Below are 14,823 nucleotides of genomic sequence, written 5' to 3'. Positions count from 1 at the left end.
GAGAGAGAGAGAGAGAGAGAGAGAGAGAGAGAGAGAGAGAGAGAGAAGAGAAGAGAAAAGAGAAGAGAGAGAAAGAGAGAGAGAGAAAGAATCCTAAACAGGCTCCACACTCACCACAGAGCCTGACATGGGGCTCAATCCCATGACCCTGGGATCATGACCTGAGTCAAAATCAAGAGTCAGACACTCAATTGACTGAGCCACCCCTTAAGTGCCCTTTAAAAACAAAAACTTTTTAAAAAGCATATGAAGTATTTCTTCTTTATGCTGATACTTACCCTTGGGTCTTCTTTCCTTCTGTGTTTTGTGGTCTCTGATTATAAGCATTTCTTTTCTTGACCTTAGTCTGTGGGAATCATAAGGCCCTAAAAGTATGATACTTCAAACAAAAAAGGATTTGTTTGCTTCTGCTGTTATCCAACAGGTTCTGGTACCTACTTGGGGCTTCTTTAACCCTCCTGGTTAGGCTCCTGCACACTATGATACATCTTCATAACAGCATTTAATCACAGGGTTAGCCTGGGTATTTATTTATACCTTGGACCAACTCAGCTTTCCTGTTACTTATTCTTCACTGCTTCCTGGTAAGGTTTCAACTTACAGCTTGCTCTTTGCTTGCTTGGGCCCCTGAAGATTTCCTTTATTTCTTGAAACTCAGCAGTGTGTTTGTAATGCAAGATTTAGTTGTTTTGCAGGAGAGATCTTCTGAGTGTCTAAACCACTACTCTACCGGTAATGGACGTGTTTGAAACATTTTTTTTAGTTCTGTGAAATTTTAAATGTTAATATTTTCAGTCAAAAGGATTACATGCATCTCACTCAAATATTCTGTAGACTTTAAATTTGCAACTCCTAAATTAGTTCAAATCCCCATGACTGAGAATGTTATTATTTAAAATGTGTCATACTGGTGACTTAAGCCATTCTTTAATCACAAAAGTTAAAATAAGAAAAAGAGTAAAACAAGTAGGAGCTACTTAAAAATGACTTTCAACATGTAGCCAGTCTACAAGAAAAAGAAGAAGAAGAAAAAAAAAAAAAAAGAACCGTTACCTCAATCATATACCTATGTCTTTCCAATTAGGTATCATTCCATTATCTACATTTTCTATGTTGGGTATTTAGCACCATAAATATACAACCTTTTTTGCTACAATAATATCTTCTTCAAAAAAACAAGACTTATAAACTTACATGATTTAATATTAGCTTAGCTATTTCTATTCCATTCTATTACACACTTCCAGGATATTAACAGAATTCGCAAACACCAGAGTCTCAGTATCACTATCAATTTGCATTAACATAAAACTCTTCTTCATACTGTCTGTAATTATTTCATGCCTCATAAATCCAACTTGGTCCCTGTGTATTAATTTACCCATAACTCTTCTAAGTCTTGTCACCAAAATCTTGGCATATATCTTTATAGCACATTTAGTTATTTAAATGTGCCTATAATTTTCCAGACTGTTATCCCTCCCTTTTCTAAATTAGTAATAGGTACTTTGCTCATAGCTGGGTAAAACTCACCTTGTCCTGTTTGCTCCACAAAAACTTATCATACAAGGTAGTCAACTTCATCCTGAAATTATGAAATGACTCATCGGATAGCCATATTCTCCTGTTCTTTGCCCTTAGCAAGTTTTCAAATGTCATTTAGAGAAAATTAATTTGTCTCCACAGGACATTCTAATCAGTGACATTGAGGATATATTTTCAAGCATTTCGTAGCTTTTAAAGTTAGCAGGAAATAAATCCACTGGAGTTATGACACCATTTTCTCCCGTTTATATAAAACCAATGGAAATGAGAAACTGTTCTCCACCATCACAGCACTCTGAGCCTGTTTTCCCTTGGGCAAAACATACTTAGATATAGGACAGAAACTAGGGTGAAACACTATATTTGAGTGTTAAGGAAATTGTTCCTCAGAGGCCAGAAAAGTTAATGTGTCTCATTAAATTATGACCATGGAACAGTACCAGGTTACATAGAAAGTCAGAACTAGAAGAGGCTTAAGAAATCATTTAAAACTACAAATCACTTTACAGGTAAGAAACTGAGGACCAGGAAAGTTATGTGACTTGGTGAAAGTTACACAACTAATTAATAAGAGATTGAAGATTAGAATTTAGGTTTCTAATTCTTCGATGTAGGTATTAACTCTGTATAACTTTGAGAACATATTAATCCTATTTTACTTTTATTAAACTTGATAATCTTTTAATTAAATAATTAATACCATCTGAACATATTTCAAATGTGGGACACACTTCCATGAGTTTGAGCTCATGAGATATTTCACAGTCCTCACCATCAAGGGACACATAATTCAAGGGAAGAAATAAATATATAAATAATTATAGAGTGCTATATAACAGGATAATGAGACTAGATGGACAGGAGCCAACTCAGGAAGGTTTCTTATTCCATGTTAAGTAATTCTGGCTTTATCTTTTTTTTCTAAAAAAAATTTTTTAATGTTTATTTTTGAGAGAGAAAAAGACAGAGCATGAGCAGGGGAGGGACAGAGAGGGAGACACAGAATCCAAAGTAGGCTCCAGTTTCTGAGCCATCAGCACAGAGCCTGATGCAGGGCTCAAACTCATGAACCATGAGATCATGACTTGAGCTGAAGTCGGCTGCTGAATCCACTGCCCCAAGTAATTCTGGCTTTATCTTAAGAGCCATGAAAACTCATTGAAGGATTCCAAGCAGACAAGAACTAGAAAAAATTCACTGTTTCAGAAAGCTGTATCTATGCCAAAATTTTAGACAGTGGTTGGGGGTGAAGAACAAGACACTAGCCAATAGGCTATTGTATTATTAATACATAAATGCAAAGAATAATAAGGCTAACCTACAGTCATTTGTAATGAATATGAAGAGGAAAGAAGAGTTTGATAATTTTTTAAGTAGATAAAACTGATAAAAGGTCGAGACTTGGGCAACTAGTATATGTAGTGATAACGGATACTCTGGGAGGAATACATTTGTATTAGTCAGATGCTTAACTGAGCCACCCAGGTGAATCCTCCACTTAGAAGGAGAATTTGTATTAGAATGCTAAACTGGTTTTGTTTATTTTTTTACAGTTGTTGAACCTGAGGTATCTGTTGGATATTCAGATGAATGTTAGGTATGTAGTAAAACAGAACCTAAAAAAGATTTGGTCTAATGAGAGAGATTTATGTACATAATAAGTGGAAATTGAACTTATGGATATGGATAAATTTTTATAGGTTTAAGTAGAATTAAAGAAAAGTTGAACAAGGGTTCGTGGAATACCAATATTAAAGAAGAGGGTAAAGAAAGGAAAAAAAACAGAGTGGCTAGAGAAGTTGAGGAAAAAAAAGTAAAAAGAAATGTCATGAAATACCATGATGGAGAGAACTTCAAAATGGCAAAAGTGCCCCAAAAGGTCACATCCTGCAGAGATGTTACATGAGATAAGAATTCCTATGCTCATCTTGGGTTAGTCACACAAATGTCTTTGGTGACCTAAAAAATAATAATTAATCTGTTAAATGGTAAGAGAAAAGCCATTTCAAAAAGTTGAGGTATTAGTGAATCAGAGTTATAAATGTGGAAAAATGCATGAACCTATTCCTTCAGAAGCTTCTCTCCAAAGGAAAGGAAAGGAAATTAGAAAACCCTACAATAGAAGGAACATGGAAAATACACAACAATGAGAGAAAGAAGTTGAGAAATTCTATTATAATATTAAAGTAAAACACTCACCAAGGGGCACCTGGGTGGCTCAGTCAGTTGAGTGTCCAACTTGGCTTAGGTCATGATATCATGGTTCGTGAGTTTGAGCCCTGCATCAGGCTCCATGCTGACAGCTGAGAGCCTGAAGTTGGCTTTGGATTCTGTGTCACCCTCTCCCTCTGCCCCTCCCCTGCTCGCGTTCTGTCTCTCTCCCTCTCTCAAAAATAAATAAATGTTAAAAAAAAAACCAAAAACCACTCACCAAACATTCAAGGTAGAAGACATTTGAGGCTAACTGCAACCTGTTCACACACATGGTTAAGTCCAAGAGGAAAAGTTATTGACATAAGTAATCACTGTCAAGCAGTAAAGGATCTAGTACCAAAACTGACGTCTCCACAACAAAACATGGTATTGCTGTGGGTACTACTCAGTTCAACAACTAGTAATTTTTTTATAATAAACTTCTATTACTGAGGCAACACCAGTATTTCTAATCAAATATGGAAGGAGAATTTCTTTTAATGTTTATTTATTTATTTTGGGGGGAGGTGTGAGGGGGGGAGGGGCAGAGAGAGGGAGAGAGAATCCCAAGCAGGCTCTGCATATCAGCACAGAGCCCACCGCAGGGTTTGAACTCAAGAACTATGAGATCACTACCTGAGCTGAAACCAAGAGTCAGATGCTTAACTGAGCCATCCAGGTGAATTCTCCACTTAGAAGGACAATTTGAATAGATGTGTTCATTACCACTGGTAAACACAGATCTATCTGGAAATGATTGTTCCTGCCAATTCAGAGTACAAATCAGGAACTGTGCAGAATATTATATGAAGTTATTCTGAGGAAGAGAAGGAATAGATATTCTAAATCTCTTTAGACTGATTTTAAGCAACCTTAACTCTAATAATGTTATTGTTTTTTTCTAGTTTCTGTCTTTTACATTTCTATCACTGTTTAACCACTTGCTATGCTAAACATTCTGTCTTTCAAAGAGATTTCCACAGATTAATGACTTCATTCATCTAATACTTGTTTTCTCTTTAAAGATGCTCCTACACTTTACTAGTTCTCCTAAGATAAGCTCTAAAAGTTAAAAAAGCACCAGGCATTTGAAAGCATAGATTTTCCTTTAAATTATGTTGTTTTTAAAAGCAGTTTTACTACACAGTTGTACCTAAATATGACAGCTTAATTACAGTTTATCTGTACTACATCCTAAAACATTTGAGATACCATAAAATGGTAATACCTCTATTTAACAGGAAAGCTTGATATGCATGCTTTGAGAACCAACATGGTGGGATGTGTTTCCTTCAGTGCTGAGCCTCAGCACCTCACTCCCATCCCAGAACTAAGTGCAGTTGAATGAAAAATGTCAAAAGTTTCCTCCCCAAAAGTAAAAATATATGCATCAGAATATGGGAAATCTTAGCTAGTGCATGTTGCAATAAATTTACAGAATGTGGGGGATTTTAGCTAGTTCTTGTGGTGAATTATTTATTAACACCAGTATGAACATTTGCCTCAGTTTTCCCAGGACAGCCTCAGTTATTTTGAACAGTTATCCTTGTGTCTGGCCTGGTTAGCACCTCTGTTCATTTTAAAAAATATCCATGTTTTGACAGCTATTTATGTAGTGATCATATTCATTAGCTATACTTTCAGTTTACTGATTAGGTACATTCTTTCTTCCTACACTTTCTTAAATCTTGGCTAATGTTGTAAAAGTTGAAAATACAATTGGTCCTAGAACAACATGGGATTAGGGGCAATGATTAGGGGCAATTAGGGGCCATGCAGTCAAAAATTCACATATAATTTTTGACTCCCTCAAAACTTAACTACTAGTAGCCTACTGCTGACTAGAAGCCTTAAAGATAACATGAGCATCCAATTAACACATACTTGGTATGTTGTATGTATTATATACTGTATTCTTAGAATGAAGGAAGCTTGAAAAAACGTCTTGTTAAGAAAATCATCAACAAAATACACATACAGTAGGGCACTGTAAAACATCTGCATGTAAGTGGACCCACGTAGTAGAAACTCCTTTTGTTTAAGACTCAACTGTAACTAGCAGGGAGTAGAATCAAACAAATTTAGTCTAAAATGTATAGGAAAAGGGTAGGTATACACAAAATGAAGTGAATATTAGAATAACTGTTTGAATTAGTCAGAAAATATATATTTTTGTTTTACCTGAATAGCTCAGGAAAGTGTTTTGATGAAATTTTAAGAATTATAGAAACGAAGTTTCTCTAAGTCATGTAGTCATTAGAAAAAAGTAAACTAGAAGATACAGACAAGAGCAATTATGGAAATTTTAGAAGTTGGAATGTTCTTCTCAAGACATTTTGAGCGAAAGGAATATATATTTTGGGAAGGGAAAGCTAATTGTTTCCCTGTGAACATTCTAAAATGATTCTGTAAGCTGATCAATAAGCTGAGGCAACTTATTTTATAAACATAAATTTATTAATTCTATAATTATGGATTTATTTGATTAAGAGTAAAGTTGTTTTTAAAAATAACCCACATTGCTAATCTACAACTAACAACTTTTAATTCTATGATAACAGGAACCTTTAGTAACAGTTCATGTGTTCTTTGAATTTGTTTACTCTCTTTCTACTAAAAATTCATATTGCTGGATTCAGAGGAATATAGCTCATGCTTTCAACCTCAACAGCTTCTGAAATTATGGTAAGTATAAATTGACAAGAAAGTTTAGTTTCTATTTACCAAATAACCTGGGAGTGAAATAAAAAGCAGCAACAATAACTTTAGTAAAGCAACCATATAAATCCTGTGCTTTTGATCAGGAAACACAATTTTAACTTAAGAATCTGCCCTTCCATTTGTAATATCCTCTCTAGGGGAAAGATAACTAACCTTAAATAAATAGCAGCCAGCCTATAAGGCCACTGTGAAGAAATAGCTAAAAATTATTACTTAGCTTACTGCAAAAATAATATTCAATTACATTTTTAAATATTTTTAATGTTTATTATTATTGAGAGAGAGAGAGAGAAAGAAAGTGTGTGTGTGTGTGTGTGTGTGTGTGAGAGAGAGAGAGAGAGAGAGCGCGAGAGAATGAGTGGGGGAGGGGCAGAGAGAGAAAGGGACAGAGGATCCAAAGCAGGATCCTGGCTGACAGCTGTGAGCCAGATGTGGGACTCTAACCCACAAGCCTCGTGAGATCATGACCTGAGCTGAAGTCTGATGCTCAACTGACTGGGCCACCCAGGTGCCCTGAAATTCAGCTACATTTAAGATACATTTTTTACTTTATTTTCCAAAATAACAACATATTATAATATGTAAGAGAAAGGCATTGCATGGATATAAAATGCCACCTTCATGTGGCTTACATTCCATTGAAGATATGTTATATGCTATGGGGAGGAGCTCAGGGGAAACAATAATCAAATATGTAGAATAGGCTAGATAAGGAATGATGAGAACATTAAATTAATGATTGTTCACAGTGACTGAATATGTCAGTAATTACAAAAGATCCATCAGTAAGTCACAGAAAATTATTGACTTTCTTCAGTAAGTCCAAAATTAGAAACCACTGGTTGGAAAATAATAAGAAAAATCAAATAAGTATGTAAGACAAGAAAAGCAGCCAATTCCAAATACTTTTATTTTAATGGGTAACTTTTACTTTCTACCACTTCACTGATACAAAATATTTTAAAACTCATGCAACTGAATAAGCTTTTTAATAAATGAGGAACGTGAGGCAAAAAGAAAGCTTAAGTAGTAAAAATTTATAATTAAGTAACAGGTGTTTACTAAGGTTTGTGGTTTGAAGTTGTTCAGGCTATTACTGGGTTCATGCTCCTTTGAGGAAAACAAATTACAGTATCTCTCTGATGAAAATTTTCCAATATTGCTTTCTACTCTTCTGTGCCTACTCTCTACCACAATGACCTATTCTCTCTCCCTCCAAAAAATCCAATAACCAAGAACAGAAAACTTTCTAGACAGGATGGAGCCACCTTGAGGTTTTGGTAACTAAAAAGTCCTAGACCACATCACAGCTAGACTGTCTCCGAATCTCTAGAGCAGGCTCAGCAACCAGCATTATTAAATCCAGGATTAAGTTCCTCAAATGATATGAGTCACATTTTTAACTATTGCTCCTTAAAATAAGAAACTCATGGGGCTGCCAGGGTAGGTGAAAGATCTCAAGATAGCTGGGCAAAAACTTGCTCTAAAAGTCATTGACTGGGTAGCTTTTGGGGAGACCATAACCGGAAACCAAAAGGCCATTGCTAACTCCCTGAAATCCTGGAATGAGACCCTCACCTCCATCTAGGTTGGCTACTCTCTCCTAGAATCCACCTGCTGGAAGCCCTTTACTGGGCTTACTACAAGGTCAATGTGGTGAAGTCTGGCTTGGTAGATGACTTTGAGAAGTTTAATGCCCAGAGGTAAATATACTGTCCAGGTAGATGCTGAAGAAAAAGAAGATGTGAAAAGATGTGCTGAGTTTTTGTCTCCCTCAAAGGCCAGGAATGAGTAATATGAAAAAGAGCTGGAGAAGACGAAGAATATAATTCCATGTGAGCAGATGAGCATTGAGGACCTGAATAAAGTCTTTCCAGAAACCAAATTAGACAAAAAAAAAAAAAAAAAAAAAAAGTATCCCTATTGACCTCACAAGCCAATTGAAAAATTTATAAACCTGAGTTGGGGAGAAAGTTCTGGTCCTTGTATTATAAACTCTGGACACAATAAATAAACAAACAAAGAAACAAACAAACAGAAACTCACTGTCATGAGAATTAAATAACTAGATTTGACAGGACATATCATTGACTCATTGACCACTGTATCAAAGAAATAGAAGAAATGAGTATTTTTTTAAAAACTCTGTAGCTAACTTCTTTTTATTCTCAATCTTTACTGGCCAATCTTCTAAAAGTCTTCAGTTCTTAACCATGTAAAAATTATATTTTTCTGGGGAACCTGTGTGACTCAGAAGACTAAGTGTCTGAGTCCGGCTCAGGTCATGATCTCATGTTCTTTGTGAGTTCAAGCCTCACATCGGGCTCTCTGCTCTCAGCACAGAGCCTGCTTCAGATCCTCTGTCCTCACCTCTCTCTGACCCTTCCCCACTTGCACGTGCATGCACTTTGTCTCTCTAAAGTGAATGAACATTTTTTAAAAAAGAAAGAAATTATATTCTCCTTAAGGATGAAGAATATAAAATCATCAATGCAGAAAAGAAGTCTGTTTTAATCCCCAATTGGATTTTAATGATAGCCCACTGCCTCCCTATTTATTAATGGTATACCTTTCTCATACGGAATTCCTGATGTCTGACATAAAAGAATCATGACCTTTTTGGTCCTGATTTACATAAGGACCTCTCAATGTTCTGCCAGCTACTGCAAGCCCTGCACACATGTGATCCCTTGTGGTCATCCCACTTTCCATGACAGACCCTCTAGTTGCATACCAGGTATCCATTTACCTCTTCTTTCAGAAAAGAATCCTAACATTTGTTCAGGAGCGATCTTTAGCCAAGATCAATTTCTTAGCCTCCCACTAGGTATGTCCACGTTACTAATTTCTTACATACTACTGGTATATGAGTGGGGATGCTGAGAATGCGGACTCCCCTGAGGTATCCCCCTTGAGGTATCTGACATGTTCTCTTTCCATCTTTATCCTTTATGCTGCTCAGGACATAACTATGTTGCCTAGAGCATCAGAAGCTACATTGGGCCATAGAAAAACCTCAGAAATGGAAGCCATACACTAAACATGAAGAATATTAAACTCAGGAGTAGGACAGGCCCCCAATAACACTGTTGAATCACCATGCTAGTCATGGACAATCTGCATCCAGCATGAGCAGAGGAGAGGGGCAGAGGGTGAAAGAGAGAGAATCCCAAGTTGGCTTCACACTTAGTGTGGAGACTAACCCGGGACTCGATCCTATGATCCTGGGATCATGACCTGGGCAGAAATCAAGAGACAGACACTCAACTTACTGAGCCAAACTCTGTCTTAAATTATGCCCAGAAGGAATCTTTTAAAGGGTTCATTCCATCATATGTTGCTCAATATAAAGGAAGAAAATGTGTCCAAGTGTGACTTTTGGCTAAAGATAATAACAAAGAAGCATTTTAACATGTGTTATAGGTATGATGTCTTCTTAAAGAAGAATAATTTTAGAGCTCCATCATGATTAAAATGTGGTCAGTTTTTATAGTTGGTTTGAATTGTAATTATAGTAAGCCAATGAATTAAATTTTTAGCCAATCATACACTCTTCTGGGAGGTTAAAGAAACAGAGCTTCTTTGTGCCTTGCTTTCAGTTCTGTTCCTGCTTCTTTCACACTGGAGGATGATCTGGGTATGGTCACTATTATCCACCATTCCCCAACTCCCACTTCCACACACAAACAAAAGTTACTGAGATGACTACATTATTTCTCCTATGAATTATTATGAAGACCAAAGGAAGAGGAATGTCTTAACTTTCCCAGTTGTTAACTCTGCCTACCCAGATGTTCTGACCCCAAGCTGATAAACATGGATCACAATAGTAGTATACTGAATCAATTCATTAAATGGGATAGATTTCAACAACTTAAATGCTTATGCATGTAGTCATGAACAATAAATGCTTACTGAAAGAATGAATCATTAAAACAATATGAAGCCTATAATGATGTGTAAGTGACCACACTATACTTTAAGCTCATCTTCTGGATTCAAGACAGGAATGTAAAGAGAGGCCCTCTCAAAGAATCAAATCCAATATTCATGATACTGAACCAAGTTAATAAATAAAATGTTTAAGAATGCTAGATTTCATTTGTAGGTCTCTCAAAGAAACTTCTTCTTCACCTTTCTTAAAACATCTTCTCCTTCAGTCTGACAAATCTTTGCCCATTTTGACCCTGTTTTCTCTTTACTGTCATTCATGTTTGCCCTATAGATTTCAAATATTCATAACCAAGGGCAATTCTTATGGATAGTGCTTAAAAATCAGTAGGTAACATGATAAAAGTCATGATTTTTATATTTCCCTTCAGGATCGATCCAAAGAAGGCACAGTATTATACACCTTTCAAGACTCAGATGAAGGTTTACATCTTATATTGTGGGAAATTAAAGCTTTTAGATAGGAAGTCAGCATTTCTAACCTGAATGGCATAAAGTTATACACCAAAATCATGAAAAGGCACTGAAGGATTTAGAAATTTGATATTTGTCCCATATGGAGACATTTGTCCCATGGAGAGTTCTACTGACTGGACATGGCCATTGGGTCACATTTGCCTACTTTGATCTTAAAATCCACTTGACATCAGACATATAATAAAGTTTATAAGAATTGTATCTATTGGTGAAGATGAGTAGAATACAGGAAACATGAAGAGAGATTATGAACTGAGAAAGAAATGTGGGTATAAATTCTTTGCTACTTCTGTAGTAACACAATCTTGAGGACAAATTTCTTAAACTCAAGCAGGATCGAGAAGAATGGTTCCTGCCATAAACTAGATCTTTGATTAGAGGGTAGTAATGCACTGATGATTATTAAATTGGCATTTTAAACACATTGAGTCTTAATTCTTTGTAATATCAAATGCACATCTGTTTCCTCACACAATATCACTGATGACTTCATAATATTTGCAACTTTTTAAAAAATGAGAAGAGCTTGGTAACTCAGTGAGCAATAAATCCCAAACTATGTCTCCTTTATTTTTAGAGAGGCAAACTTTTATTTACTTTACCTGTTTGTATTCCTTTCCTTTCTTCCCTTTCCTTCCCTTCCCTTTCCTTCCTCACATTCTTAATAACAACCACTACTGAGCATCTTCTGCATGCCAGATGATTTTCTATGTAGTAAGAGGTTAAACATGTCCCTGTAAGCATAGCATTTAATTCTACTAGACAAAGATTGATAGTAAACAAATCAATTTGTCATCTTTTAGATGATAAGTGTTATGGTGAAATCTAAAGAAAGGTAAAGGGGACAGGCAGTTTAGGAAAGGCCATTCTGGCAAAATGATCTTTGACCAATGACCCGATCAAAGAAAAGCGATGAGACACATGGCTCCCTGGAAGAACATCCAAAGCAGAGGAAACAATAGATTCAAAGGCCTTGTGGCAGGAGAAGGTCCCCTTTATTCACCTTTCAAGTAGAACAAAGGTTTACAAGGATGAAATTGTGAGGATATTATTCAGACAGATGGCAGACAGAAAATTCCTTTGCTTTTTTCCTGTGGCAACCGGGGTGGAATTTTTCTGGGTTACAATTCACAATATATGCCTGTGTGGTTCCTGGCCTTCTCATGGCAACTCAACTCCTGCTTCCTATACTTTTCGAATCAGGGGTCAGGATTATTAGTATATATCAGGAGTAGAGCCCCATATTCCTTAGTTTTCCCTATGGACATCTTGGCTAGGTGTCTATTCAGTGTTCTTGCTTTTCTGATTCTCTTCAAATGCCTGTGGCTTCTTCCATTCTTGATTTCCAGTTTAGCTATGCATTTAATTTATCCAGCTATGTATTCTATATGTTTGAGGCATAGAGTAGATTCCCTGTGATATTACATCCCATCATATTTACCTAAAAATGTTTCTTCATGTTAGCTGACCAGTGGGCCCAACTGTTTGACCAAATTGACTATCTTCATAAAAATACATTTTTAAAGGATCATAATTCTCATATCCAAGCTTTATTCAGGAGCTTAAAGAAAATAAATATATCTGGTAAATTTACAGATTAAGCTTATAGAAGATACCTTTTGTATCCTGGTTCTTTTTACTTGCTGATATTCCAGCGAATGTTAGGCTTTATATAATGTTGGCCAATATGGTATGAACAGGATGGAATGTTTGGCAGCCAAACGTCCCAAACTTCTAGCCTAACTCATAGGATATATTTGATCATGTTGATAAATGTATAAAACAGGTTATTTTAGTCAATTTTAAATATAAAATATAGGGAACATTTAAAAAGAAACTAACCCAAATATATGCCAACATTCCAGTAGTGAAAATTCAGTTTCCTATTTTATTGGAAATATAATAGTTATAACTACATTTTCAAAGTCCACACTAAAGGAATAATGGCAAATAAATCAATGAAGCTCAGACTGTGTCCTCATAACTCATTGAATTAAATGCCTAATTTTTTCCACCAGACTCCACAGAAAATGAAACCTAATTTCATCAGAAACATTTACAGATTCACCTACCTAATTCATTTACTGGTGAAGACTTGATTACACTTGAATAATTGGTGCAGGAGGAATATAAATTTGGGGATCACTAAAGAAATGAAAACATTCACAAGTAACAAGTATTGACTTGCTGTCAGGTAGCAACCACAGAAATAACTGGTAAACAATATACTAAGTGGTTGTAGAAACGCTATGCTTTTTATGCCCTTTCATGAGAGCAAAAGAAAGTAATAACTAACAAGCTAAAATCATGCTTTTATCTGGCAGAACAAAGGCTCATTTATCCAACATCCATCCATCCATCCAAGTCTCCAATTACTCAAGATGTAGTCTTCTCAATGACAAACTCCTGATCTGCCACTTATTAGAGACTGACCCTGGGCAAATCATTTAACCTGTCTCTTGGTTTCCTCAACTGCAAAATGCACATAATTATAGTACCCCTTCATAATTTATTTATGGGAAACAATTAGGTTAAAATATATACGGGGCTAAGACTAGTCCCTGACACAGAGTAAAAATTATAAAAGTGCTCCCTATTATTATTTATTGCTTTATGTGACATGAACTGGATTGTATAGAGGCAGTATAACTACCTATATAAGCATTGTATGAAAAAGGTGATGGGGGGGGAGAGGGGGCTTCTCAAGCCAGGTATCATTTCTTGGAAACTTTATACAAGGAAAGACATGTGAAAGTCACAGACCAGAGACATGGGCTCACTAAAAGGCTGAGATTCAATAATAAGATTATTAAATACTTCTTCCCCGCTATGCCTTACCACCATACCAGGAGACTATAGTAAATCAGAGTGGATTATAGCTGAAAAACCTGCAAAATGCAAATGCTCTCTGGAAAGGAGAACTTAAAAATGCCCAAAGTTATGAAGAGACAAAACCAAGGACACTAGAGGAATTTAGAATATCTTGCAACTACAACAACAACAAAATTAAAATACAGTGTAACACCTACCCGTATTAACATAAATCCTCACACTAGAGACTCATTTATCTCAGTTCCTATTACCCAAAACAACAAGTCCAAATTTAAACCAAAAAAATGAAAAACACACTAAGAGAAAAAACATGGACCATGGGGAAAAAAAGCAAACATCATGGCCAGATTCAGATATGACAAAATGTGGGAATTACCAACAAGGAATATAAAATAATTATAATAAATGTGTTAAAAGGCTCTAATGGAAAAAAAAACAGATACATATACAATAACAGATGGATTTTGTAAGCAGAGGCATGGGAATTTGAATTTAGAATCAAAAGAAAATGCCGAAAGCAAATTTTTTTTAAACATGATACAGAAATAAAGAAATCTTTAATGGGTTCATCAATAAACTTGAATTGGCTAAGGAAAGAATTAGTGAGCTTAAATACATAGCAATAAAAATTTCCAAAAGTGAAATGGAAATACAGAAAAAAAAAATCCTGAAAAAAAATCCAAGAACTTTGAGGGCAGTTTCAAAAGACCTAATATATAAACATTTGGAAAATCAGAAAGAGAAGACAGAATATACAGAGCAGAAGAAATATTTGAATCAGCAATGGCTAAGAGCTTTCTAAAATTAATGATGCTCATCAAACCACAGATACAGGAAAACCAGAGAACACCCAGCAGACAAACAGCAAAAATACCCAGCAAAAGCAAAACATGAAGTATATCCTATTCAAACAACAGAACACCAAAGACTATGGGGCCACTTTAAAAGAAGTAGGGGTGGAGGGATTACCTACAGGAAAACAACTTTAAGAATTACAGCAGACTTCTCTGAAAATGTACAAGCATGAGGAGAGCGAAGCAAAATATTTTAAGTGTTAAAAGAAAAAAAATCAATTTATAAATCTGCACTTAGCAGTGAAGGAAA

The 14,823-nt window shown here is 35.6% G+C and overlaps 1 pseudogene; it reads left to right on the top strand.

Annotated features, from left to right (window-relative positions):
• LOC125930451 (ATP synthase subunit d, mitochondrial-like) overlaps positions 1-8,473 on the top strand; it is a 9,608-nt pseudogene extending 1,135 nt beyond the window's left edge.
• Positions 8,474-14,823: the final 6,350 nt, after the last annotated feature.

The sequence above is a fragment of the Panthera uncia genome, chromosome A2 (assembly GCF_023721935.1).
Source record: "Panthera uncia isolate 11264 chromosome A2, Puncia_PCG_1.0, whole genome shotgun sequence".
NCBI classification, from domain to species: domain Eukaryota; kingdom Metazoa; phylum Chordata; class Mammalia; order Carnivora; family Felidae; genus Panthera; species Panthera uncia.
Note: the sequence above shows the minus strand (reverse complement) of the source record. Positions and strands in the feature narration are given on the sequence as shown.